The sequence below is a fragment of the Sander lucioperca genome, chromosome 5, assembly GCF_008315115.2.
Source record: "Sander lucioperca isolate FBNREF2018 chromosome 5, SLUC_FBN_1.2, whole genome shotgun sequence".
Lineage (NCBI taxonomy): Eukaryota > Metazoa > Chordata > Actinopteri > Perciformes > Percidae > Sander > Sander lucioperca.
In genome coordinates, this window is record NC_050177.1 from 43,893,314 (window position 1) to 43,914,605 (window position 21,292).

At 42.6% G+C, this 21,292-nt stretch overlaps 1 long non-coding RNA gene across 1 annotated transcript; it reads right to left on the minus strand.

Annotated features, from left to right (window-relative positions):
* Positions 1–4,772: 4,772 nt before the first annotated feature.
* LOC116038987 lies at positions 4,773–20,930 on the minus strand. The gene is made up of 3 exons (XR_004102215.1): positions 20,740–20,930; positions 12,778–12,780; positions 4,773–4,783 (listed from the first exon to the last, which is right to left on the minus strand). It is a non-coding gene; the product is annotated as an uncharacterized LOC116038987 (long non-coding RNA).
* Positions 20,931–21,292: the final 362 nt, after the last annotated feature.

The window sequence follows — 21,292 nt, forward strand, 5'->3', positions numbered from 1 at the left end:
CGTTGATGGATCTATCACGATCCAAACTGAGAATGGGGCTAAAACAAATGCTGTCCTGGATTCCAAACTTTAAAAAGGATGCCTTTTTTCCTGGCTGTATGTTGGAGAGAGAAGTGTAACTTATGCTCTGGCTGCAGATATGGGCACACAGGGAATGTTTGTTCTCTCCAGTTTGGACGCCATGGTGACAGAACTTCTGGGATCTAAGAAAACAAGAGAGCAGACGTTCAGGCAGGAATAACTGCTTGCCCTAAGAATGATGATGGACTTCGGCTGAGTACATTGCAACTCTCCACTGATGACGATACTGGGTGTTCACAGTCACAGTCAAGGAACTGTATATAAATAACAAGACTCCTTTACTGATTAAGTTTCACATTTTACTCAACAAAGGTTAGTGAGCAAAATCCATGTTCCAATACACTTGGGCCAGTGTGGCTCAGAAAATAATTTCATTTCAACTTACTGTTTGGCTTTCATTGCTGTTGTTGGCTTGGAATATTGTATCAGTATTTGTTTGTCTGCTAACGTCTGTGTGGATATTTCTTTATCAGAAGCCATTAAGAGGATAGATGCAAAATGAAGGGTGCATGATAACGTTTTATCATACAAACACAACATGGATTTTTTTTTCTTTTCTGGACCATGCTCTGTAAACCCAATAGATGACCGTACCTGAAAATCCCTGCAGATCAGTTTCTAAAATACTCAAACCAGCCCGAATGGCACCAACAACCATGCCAGGTTGACATATTTCTATCATCTCATGGTATATACTATCATGCCTCCCAATTATTGAGTGGTGTGATACGAGCGAAGTGTGTCATCCCTGACTGACCTGAAAATGGCCCTAGATAATGACAACACCATGGTGATAGCACTCTTGTTTAAAAAAAACTATGGCAATATGCTGTGTCCTTGTGAAAACCACCTTTTTGGCTGATTTAGACCAGGCGAGGGAATAAGGGATGGGAAAACTTGGGGCAGGGAGGACGAGAGGAGAAAAAGGCTGGGAGAAAATATGGGAGCTATCAACACTCACCTCGGCAAAAAAACAGAGCCATGATGAAAGCAAAAAGGAGAGAGGAGGGAAGAGACTGGAAGAGACAGACAGAGAGTGAAGGTTAAAATGACAGAGAGACAAGTAGGCGGGGGTACAGAGAGATGGAAGGGTTGAAAAGTGGACAGCTGCAATGAAACTTGAGACTAAAAAGGAGACAGAAGGAAAGACAGACAGACAGACACAGAGAAAGACATCTCTAGCTATCTAACCAATGTGGATTCACCCAGGGGACCACCAGCTTATGGCAACAGATAAGAGCAGAGGCAATGAAATAGACATCAGGTATCAACAGAGAGTCCATGCAAAACCAAACCAAACGACCTGATAATACTCTGAGAGAGGAGGGCTGCTGAGCTGAATGTTTCCCATTGTTGGCTGTCAGGGCAGTGGCTCAGCAATAATTAGTGCTAATCTCTTAAAATGAAGGATCAGACCACTTCACTGTCCAAACACTGCTCTCTGCACTGCCAGTCTAAAGAAAAGCAGGGCCATGAACATGCATCCATAATTACATGCATGAACAAAAGTGCTTGTTTGGTGAGATCATATGCCCTGAAATGACCAAAGAAGTTTTAGATGTTTTTTTTAATGGTCTTACAACAAAGGGCTTGGAAAAATTGGAAGAGCTAAAGAGTTCTTTTGTGAGTTTGCATTTATGTTGGTGCATCTGTATGAATGTTTGATTACGTGACCTGTCCCAGAGAACTGTTTTCACAGGGGAAATATGGGGCAGAACAAAGCAGCTGGTGTTATGTAGGGTGTCTATACATGTATGTGTATGTGTATGTGTATGTGTGTATATATGGGCATTTGTGTGTGTGGGGTCGCCCCTTAATGATTATTATGGTTTAACTCCCATTTCACGGATGGAGTCATACATCCCAGATTTTTCCATTCTCCTGGCAATAGAAAGGAAAACATATTCCCTTCTGTCGCTTATTGCTGAAACCCCTTCTCTTGCTCTCACACTCTTTGACACGAAAACACACACACTCGTGCACACACCTACACACACCCCCACACCCAGCCACTCGCGCTCAAACACACACACATCCGTGAGCACACTGACAGCAGATGATGAACCAATATTTGGGTTTGCATGGTATTCTATATGGAGAGAGTTTGTAGGGTGAGACTTGTGTGTATGAAAATGTCCAAACTTAATAAAGACCACAGACGCATACACAAACACACACATGGCCCGCTGTGAGTTACCATGGAAACCGACCGCTGATCGGACCCTGCTGTATTTACAGACAATCAATCACAATGACAGGTGGCTCCTAGCACCTTGCGGGATATTTGGATGGGCGAGGTCAAAAGAGAAATATAGGAGTGTTTCTAGGGGGGCAGGAGTCACTCATGGCATGCTCATAATCACTGTGACCATTGACCTTTTAGAGGAAGGCCGCTTAACAAAAACAGTTAGCTGACATTGATCACAGTGTATTGAACAGATCATAAAATGCTCTAAATTGAGCACTGGGGTCAGAGTGCACGGTAGGGACGTGTTAAGGCCTGACCCTACCAATGCTCTTTTTGATGTCTGATTGAAAAGACACGGAGGGCCAAACAGGAGTTTAGATCCCCTCTACACATGACCTCAGGTTAGAGGTGAAAGGTCAAACTTGAGGCGAGGGAAGATTTTGAACACCTTACGAGATTGCTTGGATACTGGGCTTTAGCACATCTGTTGGGTTTATATTACTGGGTGATTCTGACAGCTTAACATTTTGGATGCATTGTGAGGGATGGGTACCAGGATCATGCAACTCAAAGTTCTTTAGGATGATAACATTAGATTTTAACTTAAAATGTATCTATTTATCAAAGGGTAAAGGGCCAGGATGTATTACAATATGCTTGGATTGGCTCAGGCCGTAGGAAGTTGGGTTGGGAACTGGAGGGCTGCCACTTCAAGTTCCTGTACAAGTTCTTCTTAAATATTACATTTTTTATATTAATGATTCCAAAGTTGTTTAATTGTGTTGTCCTTCGGGTCCCAGTGACCCGGAGGACAACACAAGGGTCATGTACTTCCGTTTACTTTGTTGAGAATGGCTCTCTAAACCCTGTCTCTTGTAAAGTAAGTAAGTAAAGTTTATTTCTAGAGCACATTTAAACACAGCTTAAGCTGACCAAAATGCTGTACAAAAAAGCACTAAGGTGCTGTATTAACCCTTGTGTTGTCCTTCGGGTCACCGGGACCCGAAGGACAACACAAGGATTGAAGTCAACAATCACACTAAAAAGCACCTTCTCAATAAGCTTTTTCAATATTCTGATTGATTCATATATCAAAATACAAAAAAGCTGACAATAATATTAAAGCTATAGTGCGTAGTTTCTGTCTCCCCCATGAGGAATTCTAAGTAATGACGACAATTCTGTCGGTGCATCCACATGATACAAACCTTCTGTGATCGCGCTTCACCCCCACCCCTCCTCCACGCAGTTGCTAGTAGCCAATGAAGACACGGAGGATTAAAAAACCATGACGGGGCACCTGTGTAGCTCACCTGGCATAGCATGCACCCATATATAGAGGTTTACTCCTCGATGCAGCGGCCGCGGGTTCAACTCCAACCTGCGGCCCTTTGCTGCATGTCACTCCCTCTCTCTCTCCCCTTTCAGGTCTTCATCTGTCCTATAAAAATAAAGGCCTAGAATGCCCCAAAAATAATCTTTAAAAAAAAGGTAATTATCTTTACTTGAGTCTCTGCGCGCCTAAACACATCCATGCTGAGAAATACAGAGAGAGTTTTGTGGAGCTGATAGTCTTAATTAGCTTTGTATCAACTCATTTGGCAATGGCTTGAATGTTACAGGCGTTCATTATTAAAAAAAGTTACGCACTAAAGCTTTAACAATGCAGTACAGTAACATGGAAATACACTTTCTTATATCATAACCCTGGTCTGTCAAACTCATGTATTATATTAAATGCATCAGTAAGCATTGTATGTACATGATTGGTTGTAAAACAGTTCATTAAAATTCCCTTTGATAAACCTTATGATGCGCTGCAGATTTAGTATGAATGGTATGATGTGAAATGCTTATTGTGGTATGTCAGACCACAACAGTGGAGCTAATTGACTGTCTTGACTACTACCCATCACCCCCACCTCCCCTTTTAGTACGATCCAGGGGAAATGGTATTACAGAGCAGAGGTTGTGTTGACAGAGGCCGAGACAGCACCAAGCACAAGGCCGACCTTTCACCTTTCACCCTCCTCCAACCTCCCCCAAACCTGGAAACACAGGAAGAAAGCAAGGTCGCCCAGATGAGAGTGTCTGTCAGCACGCAGAGGGAATTGAAAGCGGGTTTAAAACGTGGGGGGAAAAAAAGAACTGAGGAGGGAATATGCAGCAAAAGGACGGACAGGCAGGGTGCTGGCATTTGTGCAGAGATATAGAAAGGAGGACATTTTCCAATTTAAAAGCATGCTGGATGATTTAGGCTCATCAACCAGTTGGCTCACAGCTTCAACATTTCCCTGTGAGAGTCCAATGAGCTGCTCTCGGTTTTGTTCGAGATTTAACAGAAGGACAGTCATAATAGAGACGGCCAGTTGATTTCATTCACATTGATCTTGCTATTACACAGATGACTGCAAAAATGAGGCGGGGAAGTAGAGATCTGGGTTTGATATACTAGCCACCACTCTCCCTCTCTGGTTCATATCAAAGTCTGAAACGGTAATGGGGAAAGCAACACTGTCTGTTTTCTTTTGGGTGGCTTTGTCCATCTGTGACTCCGCTACCGGTCCTCTTCCTCTTTCTCTCTTTTTCCCCTCAAACTTTGTTCCAGAGATTTTTATTTTCTTACAAAATATTTTCATATAAATGTAAGTGCAGGCAGGCAGGCATATGTTTATGTCAAGTGACATGCCATATACAACATTAGCAGCGGCTGCTATTTTAAATGCCTTTGGCTTTCGAACGTTAGCATTGCTTGTTCTTTCTGCATTTGATGTAATGCTTCAGTGTTAAATCATTTGGCATCGTGCTAAGTTTTACCTCATGCCATCAGACAAGAACTCAGCAGAATGCTTCCAAAATCAACAAAGTGAACTGGAATTGAGTAATGATGGTCTGTGTATTTTCATACTGTGTTTAGGGTACCTTGATTAACCAAAAAGACGACCATAACAACACGTGTTTGTGTTGTACACCTTTTATACTTACACTTATGTACAGTATTTGCAAGTCATGAGTGTCACAAGTGGTCATAGTTTTCGAGCCGAGCATGTATTATACAGAAAATGATTACGTTGAGCGCATCTGTTTCTACTAGCTGACATGATGCTGTGCAGACCTCAGTAAGCAGGAATGCTTTAGTGTCTTAGGGAGGCAAATCTATACTGGGCACTTTCCCTTATCCCCGTATATGCCCTTGCTGTATACATACTGTAAGCTTATGTGTGTTTACAAAATCGAGGTTTGCATTGCTGTGGAATAGTGATTAGATTTCCTGTGTATGCTGCTCGTTATGGGAAGAAAGTGCACTGCCTTAATTTCATGCCGCTGACATGAGGAGGGGACGCCAATGAGGCTTAGGAGGGAAAACAAACACCGTGGTGGACCTGGATGCAGGCACCAGCATGGTTACACAATCAGTCACACACATGGGCACACACATATCAGAGTCACAGAAAGGACAATAGCAAGAAATGGTCCCATCTGTCGACCTGCATTTGTTTTCTATCTTGTTTTTGTTCAGTGGCACCCCCTCCTCTCCTTGTGTGATGTTATTATAAATTTATACCCTCATTTAACCAGCCTCACAGAATGCCCCCTGCTTGCTAATGTCTGACCTCCATTTCTCAACCCTGTCCCCAGCCATGCACATTCTGACCCATTCTCACATCCAAAACCTTCCGAGACAATAACACTATAATCCCATCACAGCAGCAGAAATGTCTTTTACTCAACGTCCAAAGCAATCTGTGCCATCAGCTCTGTGGTTTCCCTGTGGTTTCAACCTTCACCCCCTCCCCACCAACAAAACATAACAGAATTATCAACATGAAAAGGAGCCGTAGTACAGGGGGGTAAATCACCTCGTTGACAGCTGCCCTCTACTGTAGGTGTGGACGTGGGACATAGCCTCGGTGACCTCAGGGAAGGCTGTACAGGAGGAGACGTTCAGTCAGGGCAGGGCTAATTGTCCTGTTTGCCTGCAGTCTCGATGTTTTCCTCCCCGCTCCATTGCGGAAGAAACCACAAGCGCTGTGACCCCTGAACCCTCAGAGCTCAGGTCCCACGGGGGATGAAGGCAGAGCACAGGGGAGGGGAGGTCGCGCTGCAACATGTGGTCGCCTCGTTTGGGGCCAACCAAACAGTTTTTCTTTAATTGGCCGTGCAATCTGCCACAGCTGGGACGGATTACAGGGGAGAATTCTTCCCTTGAAAGGGAGTGGCAAGACTGGCATACAGCGGACTGTGGACTGGGAGGGTGATGAGGAGAAGGGGAGCCAGAAGTAGCCAAATCAGTATCAAGACATTGCTACAATTCATTTGTATTTACATGATTGTTTAGTCCAAACATGAGCAATGGAAAACCTTACTAGCACAAACCAGCTAGACAATAATGATGCTTTCCTTCTTTCCGACATGCAAAATACATTCAAGTTATCAAAACTTGGCCAAAGCCATAATGAAACTGCATCAAGAGAACATCTTGACACCTTAGTTTGGTGTATTTCCTTCTGGAAACTTAATACTGGGGAGGATATAACAGGAGGAGGGATCGTTGGATGTGTAAAGCAATGGGAATTCGGCCAGAAAGAGGAGAGTTTTATTTGATGGGTGAGATGTAGGGGTGGGAGTGTTCAAAATCTGTGATGGTTTTATTTGAATTGTTAAGTGCAACCTCTAGTGCCCGATGAAGTCACCACTCAAGATTTTCTGTTTTCCAGGTAGTAAACTTAATGAGATTTGCATGTAAAATAGAAGAAAATCTGATTATTTTTATCAAAAATTGAAAGAAAGAGCTATCACTGTTACTGTTTTTGTGTCATCGTCTGTATACAGTACGTTGTTCTTTTCTTTGTTCGCTTTACACACAAATGACTTGAAGAGTCTGTTGCATTAGCTCCGCCTTCCCTCTCTGGTGGACCAACCACTTCCAAGTGATGGAAAACTAACTGCGTCGCTTGTGATTTTACCTCGGGAATGTCACCACAGACACCCAGTTAGTAATGCTGCAAATGCAAGGGCTTTCATAAGTGAGGAATAGATAGTAATTTAACAGACACTAATTTAAAGGGGACATATTATATTTTCAATTTCATATGTATACTTCGGGTTTCTACTAGAACATGTTTAGATGCTTTATTGTTTAAAAAAACAAAAACATTATTTTTCCTCAAACCCTGAAAACTTTCAGCCTGTCTCTTTAAGCCCTCCCCTCTAAAAAAGCCCAGCCTGCTCTGATTGGTCAGTGTTCCTGGGTCTTATGCACCTAAGATCTCAGCACTGCCATGGTAGCCTGGGAGTGACTGTAACAGCATTGTAGCAGCACGTTCTACCTACAGTATACTATATATAGTATGGTTGGGACATCACAACCGTACTGAAGTCCTGACGGGTCGTGTAATGGCACAGTTGAACATTTTGATACTTTCACAGTATTCATATAGTAACTAAACCTGCTTTATGAAAAAAAGACATGGAAATCTCACTTTATACAATATGGAAAATCTTCGAGATTATTACCTTAAACAGAATGGAGTATATATGACTGTACACATTTTCTGTATACTAATCCTACGAGGATACTGCACAAGACAATATTTCACCAGCCCCTTCTTGCCATGCAATATGTGGTCAACATTTCCTGCAAGGTTTTCTTGGCCATGTTCATACTTGAGATGTAAGAAAATGCAAATGAATTGCAGCAACATCTTGAGGCCATTTGGACTGGGTCAGAGGGTTAGAACAGTGACGGAGGGATGGAGCAAGAAAAAAAAGAGAGAAAGATGTTTGTCTAAAGACAGAGATACAGAAAGTGGGTGGGTGGGGGGGGGGACTGGGGGACACAGTCTGGGTTGGCACAGTTAGCAGCCACGAATACAGAGTTGGAGACAGAACGACAGACAGAGTAAGGAGAATGGGATTTAGGAAATATATTGAGGAAAGTGGACAGATGTGACCGGATACTGACAGCAGGGCAGGAATGTGCTGATAGACTTTGTCTGGGGAAACGTCTTCATTTGACGCACTGCAAACACGCACGCACACACACACACACACACACACACACACACACACACACACACACACCTTTGCGCACAGCTGCGTCTTGCCATGATATTGATGAGCATCTAACTGCCTCTAGGCCCCCTCCTACGTCACGACTGCATTAATGGCCGCTCTCCTTTGACCAACATGTTGAAAATGCTCTGTTTTAAAGAGGCAAGTGTTTTCGCAAAGCATACCACAGCTTATCAAGGTATTCGCCCTCGCTGTGTCCTCTCCTTTATTGGATCGCCTGTTGAGTGTGCATGCGTGACATTCCCAGCTGTCTGCCTATATCCCTCTGACAGTGGAGTGCGTGTGTGTGTCTGAGTGTGTCTTCCGAGCTATGTGCACTTGATATTTTCCTGTGTGTGTTTGCGAATTCATGCGCCACTGTGCTAATCCATCCTTGATGTGCTTCTTTGGCTGTGCAGGTGAATCAACAGCAATGTGTCAAATCTGTTTACTTCATTTGCCATTGTGTATGAGAGAGAGCTCAATGCCTCAATGAATCGGAGGATGACTGAGAATGAGAGCTGACAGGTCTTTGAGTGTGTGTTTGAGAGGTTGTGTGGCTGGCAGGCTTCTCTCTATTACCCAGATTGATTAAGGAAGTGCTCAAGCTCCCACTTAGCCATCACCACTGACACTGAGGTGACCGTCTCATCACGGACAGAGAAAGAGAGAAGTGGGCAGAAAGAGGGAAAGGAGTGAGAGAGACAAGAGAGGAAAAGGATGGAGGCGGTGGAATGAGAGCTATTTCAGCTAGTTAGTATGTCTAAGACGACTGCCGGACTATCAAACTTGTAAAAAGTTTGATAGATGTGTGTTTTTCGATGTGTCTGCAAGTGTCTGACAGTGTCTCTCTGCCTATTTTCACTTTCTCTTCCATCATCTTCTCCGTTCAATGCTGCGTGTCATCACTAAGCCCCTTCATGGAAATTTTACCTTCAATTAATTGATGTGGAAATATAATAGGTTCCTGGTTTTTAGCCTCCCTCCTTCTTTTTGCCCATGCTCCATCCCTATCCCTACCCCAGCACAGACCTCAGTGGACATCGGCATGCTTAATCCTGACAACTTTCATTAAAACTGGTGGGATAATCCACAGATTTCTGAGGGAAATTCCCGAGAATGTGCTCTTTTTTTCCCCCGCGCTCTCTCTCGACGCTTTCCTCCCAACTCCCAGCTTCCCTCTTTTGGGGTCTAACGTTACGCTTGACTCCGCAGGAGCAGTGTCATTTACATAGTTTTCCCTAATCTTCCGTAAATCCCCGGTTTGGAAAGAGAGTCAAGGGCTGACAGGATGGTTCCCTGGGAGTGAAAACGGCAGGCAGAAAGGTGCTGGCGGCAAAGAAAATATTTCATTTGGGATTTGATTACTCCCGGGCACTTATGGGTGAAAATAAGCAAGGATCCCGCAGCGAAACTATCCAAATAAAGTGAGGGGAGCATCAATGTTTTGAAAGCACACATACAGTGAAGATTCCCGCCTCAGTGCTCCGTGCGTGTGTATATTTTTAATGACTCTGCTTCGGCATTGGAAGCTTATTGAAAAAGATTGTGGTAAGCCAATTCAAACCTGTTAGCGCAGGAGATCCTTTGACCTCCATTAGGCTTGTCAATATTATTGTGCTCAAGTTCAGGTGTTAGATATCATGAGTGTCTCAGTACTGTGAAGCTGTGGGGTCGTGGTTCACAGTTTTGGGAATGATGGTCAGGAACATGTGTTTATCACAGGAGCTCCAAGCTAAGTAGAGGTCAAGACTTTGGATGGACAGGCCAACACCTGCTATTCCCCAACACAGAATATAGTTTAAATTGGCAGTTCTACATGCAGTCAAGGGCGGACTGGCCATCTGGCATCCCGGGCACTTTCCCGGTGGGCCTACGTGCTTTTTGGGCTGACCACTGACACTTTTTTTTGGTCCGGCCCATGAACTGGCCCATAAAAGTGGTAGGCCTAGATCGGCGGCCCATTGTTTTTCAATTGACACTGGGCTGGCCCAAAACACAATATCACATAGGCTAGGTTTTCTGTCCCTACACAAACACCCCCTACTTTCACAATGAAATGGACTAGTCCGTAACGGTGCGCGGCGCAAAAGATAAACACACAGTGACAGGAGAACTGCATGCAGTTTCAGTGTGCATCTGCCAGGCTAGAATAGTGATAGAGATCATGGAGAAGAAACGCAAAGGAGGTGCAGAGAAGCTGCGTGAGAAAAAAAAAACCTGCCCTTCAGGCAGACGCTGCCAAATGTGTCAAATTGACGGACATATTTTCGGCAGTAGCAGGACCTTCATCAGCTCCCGTGGCTGATGATAGTGGTGGTGGTGTAGGTGTCGGCGGCAGTGGCATGCACAGTGAGGAGGAGACTCAAGAGGAGAGGGATAGAGATGAGGGAGTGAGGGTAGAACCTGCGGTAAGCAGAACTCCCCTTAAAACACTTTGCCCCTTGATAAAACTGAGCCAAAAACAAGTGATGGACAAACTGTTGATGATAACACTACAACAATAAAAGCAGTAGGCATGCTATACTGTATGATTGCATTAGTATGGCTAAGTGCGCGTGTATCAGAGTCTTGACTGATGATGTTTTCACCGTTATTATTAGGCTATATTAGCTTACCTTTCATTCAACAAAGTAGCCTACATCTTAATAATAAGCAAAACACCACCTTAAGGTTCATCAAACGTTAAGCTTGTGCTTGTGCATTTGTGTCCTTAAAGTAGCCTAGATAAATGTTGCACATCATGTAAACTTTCTTAACTAGAATTGTAGCTTTTCTATCTGCATTGGCAGACAAAAACTCATGATATACCTCTTCAAATTAAAGCACAGGGCCTCCGCAGTCGTGAAATGATAAAAATATATATATATATATTTAGCTTGTTTTATGATTCATGAGGAGTATACTGTTTTATTGTATTAATAAATGGCACTTTTTTTGAAATATTTAATGTATCAACTCTCACTGATTCTTGCTTACTCATTATATGGCATTAGTAGTTTTAAGGAGTAGGAGTTGGTATACATATTCAGGGGAGCGCAAGGACGGGTGGTATTATTTATGATCTTATGTGGTGGGCCGGTCTGGGCCAAAATGCCAGGGCCGATTTTTGGTCCCAGTCCGTCCCTGCATGCAGTGTTGCATAATTTTGTCTTCCTGGAGAGCAAAGGAGCAGAAGGTACCCTAAAAGTAAAGCAGAAGAGGTTAGAAATAGGTTATAGCCAAGCTTGCATCTGTATCACAGATGTATCAACTCACATCTACAACATCTTTCTTCACTGTACTTGACAAATTTGGCATGTGGAGGATATAAGTTTGGTCTCTGAAGTACATGGTGACTCCCTGCAATCCATTATTTGTGGTCTTTGGCAGATAAGTCAATCTCCTGTCACACTGTTTAGATATTTGTCAGACAGGAATGTTAACGTTTCTACCCTTAACTGTTCCTTTCTCTGCAGTGCACCACTATATACTGTCTAATCATAAGCCAATTATATCAAAGCAACATAATGGCTCCATATCAAACAGACTCCTGGTGTCGTCTTAATCACATATCGAAAAAGTATTGAAGTATTAATATTTTTGACAACCTATACATCCCAGGTTCCTGCTACCACAACTGTCAACATTTCTGATATTTAAATGCTGTGGGCCATGGCAACCAACCAACTTCCTGTCTCTATTTCTACTGCACTCAACAACCACAAAGGATACTTTCATGGTCTCATTTGCGAGGTCCGGACAATGGAAATTGGCAAAAAATGTACCAGTGCATGTAAATAAAATGTGTGGGACTGGTTCTCCCCAGCTGATGACCCCGCTGCAAATGTAAGGGCACTAATGGAGTTGTGCTGGCTAGAAATGCCCTGCATGTATTCCATCCACCTGCATGCTAAAATCGTGTATCGAGTACAAACAACAGATCACCAGGATGCTCCTTGGGGAAAGGCTGTGTACTATATGACCTCCCAGTTCTACTGAGTGCCTGAAAATTCTAGGATATCATATTAAATCATAGTGCTGTGTAAAAGCACCAAGCATGCTTGTTACCTGTTTTTTCCCCATGTCTTAGCTGTCAACATTTCATAGGTTCCAAGACACCAGTTCTTTGGAAGAATTGGTTCCACTTTAAACAACAACTTGTTTATTTGTTTGTTACTCCTTATTTCCAGATGGTTTAGACATCACATAACACACATGTTCATATCTCACTGCCTTTTTCTTTGGTCTCAAACATGCTTTCTATTGTTCCACGTTGTTCTACATCTCCCCTGTTCTTCTGTCAACATGATACGTTGGACATGTGTTTTATGTTTGATTTGGCACATAAATAAATAAAATGCTTGGGCTTGAGATTTGAATCTCCGCATTTAGGCCTAAACATGTCCTTTTCCCAATTTGGTCCTTCTGTCGGCACCTCTTAGCACTGTTGACCTCTGTCTTTGCTGCAAAACAATCTCTTCTTTTCTTTAATTTATGGTTCTCTCTCTGTCCTTTTGTAAATCAAATTAGTATGCCCTCATTAGCGAAGGATGGTGGGAACTGTTGGAGAAAGAGGGAGAGATAGCATGTGGAACTGGAAAGTATGGTAGCTGAATAGTGATGTACTGTTTGCTGTAATAATGAATCAGCCCTTAAAAATGCAACAACACACTCACAATTCCAAATTCATGACGCTCTTCTCTCTTTGACAGACAGACGGAGGGGTTTAGGTTTTACACCACATGTTGGTAATTTTGCAGTATCATAAAACTCCACTCTCTCGATATCAACCAATCCTGCACAGCGCTAAAATGTCCAAGGGTGCTCATAAATAATGAGACCATCTGAAGTTTAAGTGTAAACACTCATCAGTATGAGCCAAGTATGTCTCTGTCTGTGTCCACTTTTTCATGCAAATTACTCTCCGTAATTCAGTAAGGACGACAACCCCCCCCCCCTTCCTCTTCTAGTACATTTTTACTATTTGTTACTGTTCCGATCTTCAAGAGATTCATCCAAGTAGATGCCATCATTCACCAGTTACCTTTGCAACACCACCTGCATCTCCACTCTGAGGAGGGATCATGTCATGCCAACCTTCATAAGCCTGAATTTGATAAAAGTTCCAGCCCAAAATGTGTCTCTGGTTCTATCTCACTTCATAATGAATATTGTTCATTTGGTCTTTTCCACTGGGGATGGAAAAAGATTTTTTTTCCCCCCTCACTTTTACAGTTTAAGTTTGACTTTGCTCTTATCGTTCAGCTGCCGACATCCATGTGAGAGAATATACTTTGCATCAATAACTTTTAGTTTTACTTTAAAACCATCATTAGGACCAGGTAGAGGTGTTAGGAGACAACTGTTAATACATACCAGGTCTGACAGCTGATTGCTCAGTTGTATACATTAGGAATCCGAAATTTCTGATCAATGTAACACCAATAATTCAATTTAATTAGCACAACCCTCTTATAACGATGTGTTAAATGTTTTTTGATATAAATGTATATATCAAAACCAAATACGTATATGTGATACAAACCTACGCTCTTGTTGTATCGCCCCTGTATCTCTATGTCCTTTTTCCAGTAAATCTGTGTCTACGTGGCAAGACGATTCATTGGTTTCCACTTGTGAGGCCAAATACACTGGGCTTGAACAAAGGGCTGGACTGTAAACAGAGCTTTCTGGGTTTAAACATGTCATAACTACAGTACATCCATTTATCATGATCTAGCACTGTGTAGCCCCCTGGAACACAACACAGTGTAAATCACATAGCATGGCTCTTAATGGTTAAGAGTCCAAACACAGACATTATACATGTAAGACAGATGGGTACAGCAGAGGGGACAGGAGAGGTTTATGGACTTTAACGGTATCTGTTTTAGAGGAAATGAAGTGCATCTTTTTCAATAGAGGGATAGTGACTGACTTTCTTTTTTCTTGTGTTTACTTACGCTCTTGAACCCTTTCCTGCTGAACTTTCCTCAGAGGCCCTGTACAGCCCCCATCTGTCTTCTTCCCTGCTTCTAGTGCCTCTAAGTAGGGCCAAAAAACACAGAGGGGTCACACAGCATCATACGCGTGGATGAACTCAAATGTACATAAAGTGCTGCATAGGGAACATCTGATATGAGAAACGAAGTGGGGTTTGTGTTACAAGAACCCAAGTGGAGTGTGGAAACACAAATATTTCAAAGCAATAGGATAAATACAACAGATACAAGTAATGAAAGAAAAAACACTTTTTAGTGAATTATGCTGATGCATGTTGGTGCAGAGTTCACCTCATGTTTTTCCTGTATACTTAAATATATGACAGGTACATATATATATATATATATATATATATATATATATATATATATAGCTTTTTTACTGAAAGAAAAAACAGAATGATGAGAGCAGTAAGACCAAAACAGTAAACCTTATATATAAACCAAAGTATTGAACAAATTGACATATTGACCTGATAATAAATAATAAAAAGAAAGGAAATTTAGTTTACAATTCATCTTGAGGGGGACATGTCCTACCAAAATTCATGGCTTGCATGGCTAAACATATTGGTTAGTTTACTTTTAGAACTTTTTTTAGTTTTTTGGAACACTAGTTTTTCAAAGTGTAATCATATCTTCAAGTGAATAAGTTGAACTGAAACAGTTATGGAACCACATCCACTAAATGTGGTATTGATCAGTGTCTGAAGTTGGACTCCTCCATCTAGCTCTACCTGAGCCAACACTCTTCAAACAAGCTGCTTTATTGGCTAACACCGAGGAAAAGTGCCATTGCCCACAAAGCTGTCATTTTTACTGAGGTGAATGAAATGAAGCATTCGTGAATCAATGCTGACTGTTAGACAGAGAGAGAAGAGTCAATTTAAAAAATTGTTCTCTGTTGTTGAGACATTGACTGGCGTTTTTGAACTGACAGATATCGCAGTGGTTATAATGCTGAAGTTTATACTCGCCAAGGAGAGAAGGATTTCACATGTTGAAGTTTTTGGCTCAGTGACGCTCATATATTTTGACTACATTTCTAGTAATAAGTGATATGTAGGCTGTTCCATATAAAACACAGACTTGCAGGATGTTGTGGTAATACCTCTCCCTCCCCTTGCTTTCTTCTCATCCCTGCCTCCCGTCTTCATGTTCTTCTCTTGACAGCAGCAGGTCTGTGTTCTGCTGACAGAGCCCATTTTGGACTCCTATAGACATAATGTTAATGGGAGACAGACTGCTCACCTCTCCTCTTTTCTGCTCCGCCCCGTCTTTCTCTTTTCTCTCTCTCTCTCTCTCTCTCGCTCTTTTGGATCCCTCAGGATAACCTGGACCGAGGTAAAGAAGGAAGAGATGGAGTGTCTCTTTCACCATTATCAGAGGTGGTCTGTGCACTGTGGCTGCAACCTTAGTGCTGACATTATACTAGAATGCACACACAAAATAACTCACATGCACACACTTAGATGAATTAGAATTAGTTACAAATAGATCCTGCAACAGTTGGCTTTTGTTTTATTTTAGAAACCAGACAGCACAAAGCCACTTAGTTTCCTGAAATAAAATACATGTAGCAAAAGGTGCATCCAACATTGAATGTGTACTATTGTGAAAGGATACTAATGGTAATAATATTGGGAAAATTATTCTATTAAAATGTATATATTCTATCCAAATTTTTTGTCAGCTTGCTTACTCGCTACCAAATAAACATCAGTGAGTCGTTTGTGTGCATGAATGCATGTACAATGTTGTTGCATGGTTGGTGGGGATGGTTGGGTGTCTGAATATCACACTAGAGATTGTGGTTCTCATCTCTCATACCAACAGAGAATTTTGACTTGTTTTAACCATGACCTTGGTTCTGTCCCAAACCTTTGTTTGGGCTGTGTTAATCAATATTTTTATATTAAAAATGGATCAAATGACTACATGTAATGTGAAAGAGATTGCTCATGGTGACAAACCAAAAGAGAATTATCACCCAACTCTGCAATCTTATTGCGTTACTAGGTTCACTGGGTTGCTCTCATCAACCCTGTTTCCAGCACCATCAGGCAACTTTTTTCAGCAAACAAGCTCTGATAAACCCACTGTAAGCTACCTATCCAGCACCTAACAGCAGACAGACAAAGTTAGCGGCTAGCTGGTGAACATAGTGGAGCATTTAGCAGCTAAAGAGCCAGATGTTTTCTTGGTAATTCTTGGTTGGAGTTGGTGGATTTGAGTTGCCTAGACTTCAACTATAATCAGAAAAAACTCACAATAATAATTTCAATAGGTGCTGATAAATTACTTTATTTTGTCGCAAAGTATGAGTAACTGTTGTCTTGCACATATAAATGAGCCATTTTGTCTGTATGTCCACATAGACATTAGAGTGGGATGAGCCAAATGGTCAAGAGTAACCTAGTCTATATCCTTGACTTTCCACTTCCGGGATTGCTTCGTTGCCACCGGATATCCGTTGTCTTGGGCTTCCTTTGTGTTGGCATGTTAAACTCTGGTCGATATATGAGGACGATGGTTAACCTTTTCTCAGATCTCTGCAGGGTAAATCCAGACAGCTGGCTAGATTATCTGTCCAATCTGAGTTTTCTGTTGCATGACTGAAACAACTTTTAAACGTACATATATTCCACTAAAACAAGTTCCTTCCGTGCCTATTTTGCAGCGGCACTGCAGCTTTTCACCGGCGCTTAGCACCGCCCAAGACGTGATTTTAAATAAATTACAATAAACCAGAGCACGTTTTCCTCCCATCCCCGAATGCTATGTGGAGTAGCCAGACTCTCCTCCAGCGCGCTTTGGAGGAGGGTCTGGCAAAGTGAGACTAAAGGCAGTTACACACCAACCAGACGGCTGACCGTTGGCAGAAAAGGCAGTTGGACTGATCACTCTCCCCGAGTTGGTCAAAAAAGTGCCTCGGAACACACCGAAGCGACGAGACGTAATACGTCTCCATAACAGCAGGCGGCGCTAATCTGTATTGTCGCCCAAAAAATGAAAGCTGATTGGACGAACGCATCACATGGATCTAGCTGCTGCTTCTGGATTTTGGATTTTTCGAACGGCCATTACTGGCGACTCATTCAGATTACGATCTCATATTGTACTAAAATAGTTCACCGAAATGTGTTTCTGAAAACATTTTAAGCGAGAAATAGGCCATGCAGTTAATGAATCTGTCTTCATTTCAGATTGACAAAGGTCAGTTTAAAAGATTTTCGTCAGATTTTGAGTCCCGACTGCCCTGTCTCCAACTGAGCATGTCAGGTTGGCGAAAATGAAGGCCGACAGCTCCTCCAACGGACGACGGCACGGAACACACCGAACAGACTCGAGTCACTGACCTCGCCAGACTGTCCAACGGCCGATTATCGGCTCGGTGTGTAACTGCTTTAAGAGTAACCATATGTGAAGAAGATATTGATATATGCCATCCAATATACCCAATCCATTCAGTGTGTCCATAACTAACCAAAGGAAAGAAACTGCCTCAGAAAGACAAACATTCTGCATTAAGAGAGACTTTCTCTTTGTGTTTTATCTATCACTTCACTTTTATCTATCACTTCAGTTGCTCCCACTTTTTTTCACAAGATATCTTTGATTGTGTTGCGTTATTGTGTTTTTTCCGTAGTAACAGACTTTAATTGGTTTGAGAGAAACACCCAAAAATAAAAATAAAAACCCTCACACTTGCAGACTGTGTCTTTAGCTTCAAAGGGAAGTTTGTTGTCCCTCCCTTTGAATTACAGCCACTCCATCACCACTTCCAGATCCTTCCAAAAGCCGTTCCACACCAGAGTGGGAAATTCCAACGAAAACCTTCACAGCAGGGAATGGGCGTCGGGCCTTCGCAGCAGGAAGGTGTGTGTATGTGCATGTGTGTGTGTGTGTGTGTGTGTGTGTGTGTGTGTGTGTGTGTGTGTGTGTGAGATGAAATATCAAAACAAGCTTCAACAGAACCCATTTCTACAGCTCCCAACCTATAATCCTTTAAAAGTGTTCATAACAATTACAATTTAAAGTGTTTTTAAATGACATCCCAAATGAGAAAAACATCACCCAAAGAAAACTGTGAGTGCTGGGGGGGAGGCCTACTGTAGCTCCTTGCGACAAGCAGATGTGTGAGTGGGCAAGCACAAGAAATTGTGAAAAAAACAAAACAATAACAGTTATTTTCGGGTCCTTCTTTTCTCGCCAGCTCCTTTTAGCAAAGCTTTTGCGCCCTAAGTGTTTTATAGCTCAGCGGCTGCCAAGAGTTCTTGGCCTGCTTTACAATGAAACTGAACAGAACCGGGCTCAACAGGCGTCCTGGGAGCAGAACAACACATCAGGTCCAATTAAGATCAGTAGGTGGAACTTATTGTAACCTGCGACACACTCACACCCCCGGTACCACAGACAACAGAAAGAGGGGCTTTGTAAAATACTTGGCCCGGCATGCTTACTGAAAGTGAACCTTGTCAAATGAAGAAAAAAAAACCTGATTCAGTTTGTGTGGACGCCCTGAGGGGGGTCGTAAAATGTGATTGGTGGTGTCAGGGAAAGGTACAGGGGGAGGGAATCACAAACACTATCTATTTATGTTTGTGGGCACGTGTTCACATGTTCCCCAGTTGGAGGATTCAACATCCTTGAACTCTGTCTACAGGCCTGTAAACCCAGACCAATCAAGCCAATTCGCTGCCTACAAGACCCATGGGAAATGGAGTTAGAACTGTAATAAAAGAATACATTCATAAAAACAACTGCCCTGTTTTTCAGCTATTAAGAGGGACATCTTTAAACCTATAGTGCGTAATTTTTTTTATAATAATGGAAGTCCGTTATATTCAAGCCATTGCCAAATGAGTTGATACAAAGCTATCCACGACGTTCCACTTCCGGGATTACTCCGGTGCCGCAGGAAATTCCGCCGGATGCATGTCTTTTCGCCGATGTCAGTTTCCTTCCACTTTCTTTGTATTGGAATTTTAAACTCCGGTGGACTATGGTTAACTGCTGCTCAGATCTCTGCAGGGTAAATTGAGACAGCTAGCTAGACTATCTGTCCAATCTGAGTTTTCTATCACACAACTAAAACAACTTTTGAACTTACACGTTCCACCAAAACAAGTTCCTTTCCGAGGCTATGTTGCAGCGTAGAGTTTAGATTCTTGGCCCAAGCCCGAGTCCGACCCGAGCCCGACCCGAGGCCGGACCCTTGATCAAGCATTTTTTTTTTTTTATCCATTACCTATTTAGCCTAATTGGGTGGGGAGAAAGCTATGCCATAATCAGAAATATTATAAATATGTATATATAAGCTATATAAAAGTAACAAATGTGTAAAAAATTTAGGCTGCAGTTACAAAATGCAGCACTTCATGCGCGGAGTCTCCTCCTCTCGCACGCATCACACCGGGCCTGCTGTGCTGTATTGTGTATCGTAAGTGCAACATGGAGCTTGAAGATGAAGGAAAGTCGGAGGTATGGAAGCAGTTTAAACAAGTCGTGGGCAGTGACAACAATATATTGTTCATCATTGTTTCTTTTTTTTACGTTTCTTCATTCAGATCCATTTGCGATCCGTTCCATTCTGAATAAACAAACAGCGCAGTTTACAGACTTCGTCCTTGTTGCATTATTCTAAACAGATTTCTGCAGTTCAAACAACTCGGAATTGTAGTTGAGAACGTCAGTTATAACGGCCCACGTATTAAAAAATTGTCGGGTTTAAATCGGGCTCGGGCTCATAATTACAGTTAATGTGTCGGGCCAGGCCGGTCTCGGACGCAACGTGCTCGGGCTCGGGTAGGTTCGGGCTTGATTTTTTGGGCCGATCTAAGCTCTATTGCAGCGGCTCTGTGCGGTGCTTAGCGCCGCCCATGATGATTGTGATTGTTTTAAAAAAAAGCCAATAAACCAGAGCAAGTTTTTCTCCCATCCCGGAATGCTATGTGGACTAGCCAGACCCTCCTCTGTATGGCTTTGTTTACAAAATGGTGCCATCCGGCGACTTTAGGGCACAGAAGCTTGAGTAATGCGTTTTACGTCAGCGCTGAGAAAGAATAACCGCAGCGCTCAGCTTTGGAGACGAAGAGGAAATAAAAACAAGATTAATAACTCTTATGACAACATGACATCATGACTTCGCGTAAACATACACGCCACTTTCCTAAAGCCAAGTGGCGTGTTATCTGTATGCATTTTGAGCTATGTGTATGTCTACGCTGTATACAGCGGACGGCAGTCTGCAACGTCACAGCGTAAACATATATGCCACTTTCTAAAGCCACGTGGCACGTTATCGCGAGCCTACGTGTTATCGCAAGGCTACGGTTGGGTTTAGGAAACGTCACACGTGGGACACAATCCCCGCTCTCCTGGGTGAAAGTCCTGTGTTTTACCCATCCTCCACCCGACCAACGTCCTTACGCGGATTTTCGCCCTTTCATACTACTCGCTATGGCGTCACTTCACACGCTATCGCAAGGTAATGTAAGTCAATGGAGGCCATACGGCGTTGATAAACACGCTAATAAGCGAGTATGCATCTTGATAATACGCCAATAATGGCATACAAATTGGCGTGTCATGCATACGCCACTCCATGAGATCAGTCTGCTTATGAAGAGTCCATCATGATTTTTAATCAACCGCTTCCTCCTTGAGCTACTAGCAACTGGTGGGGTTGGTGAGTGACCACCGAAGGATTGCGTCATGTGGACAGTGTTGTTGTCATTACTTAGAATTCCTCATGGGGGCGACAGAAACTACGCACTATAGCTTTAAATACTGCACTAGTATCTGCAATGTTTTCTATGGTAATTTCTCTTCTCTTTTACTTCTTCACTCTCCCTCGGGTTCGTCTTGTCTGTCTGCTATGGGCAATGAAAATCAAAAACAGGCATATGGCAATGAGAGATCATGTCAAGTTAATTTAAAGACGTATATTGACGTGCCTCAGGTTCTCAGCCCTGCAACAAGT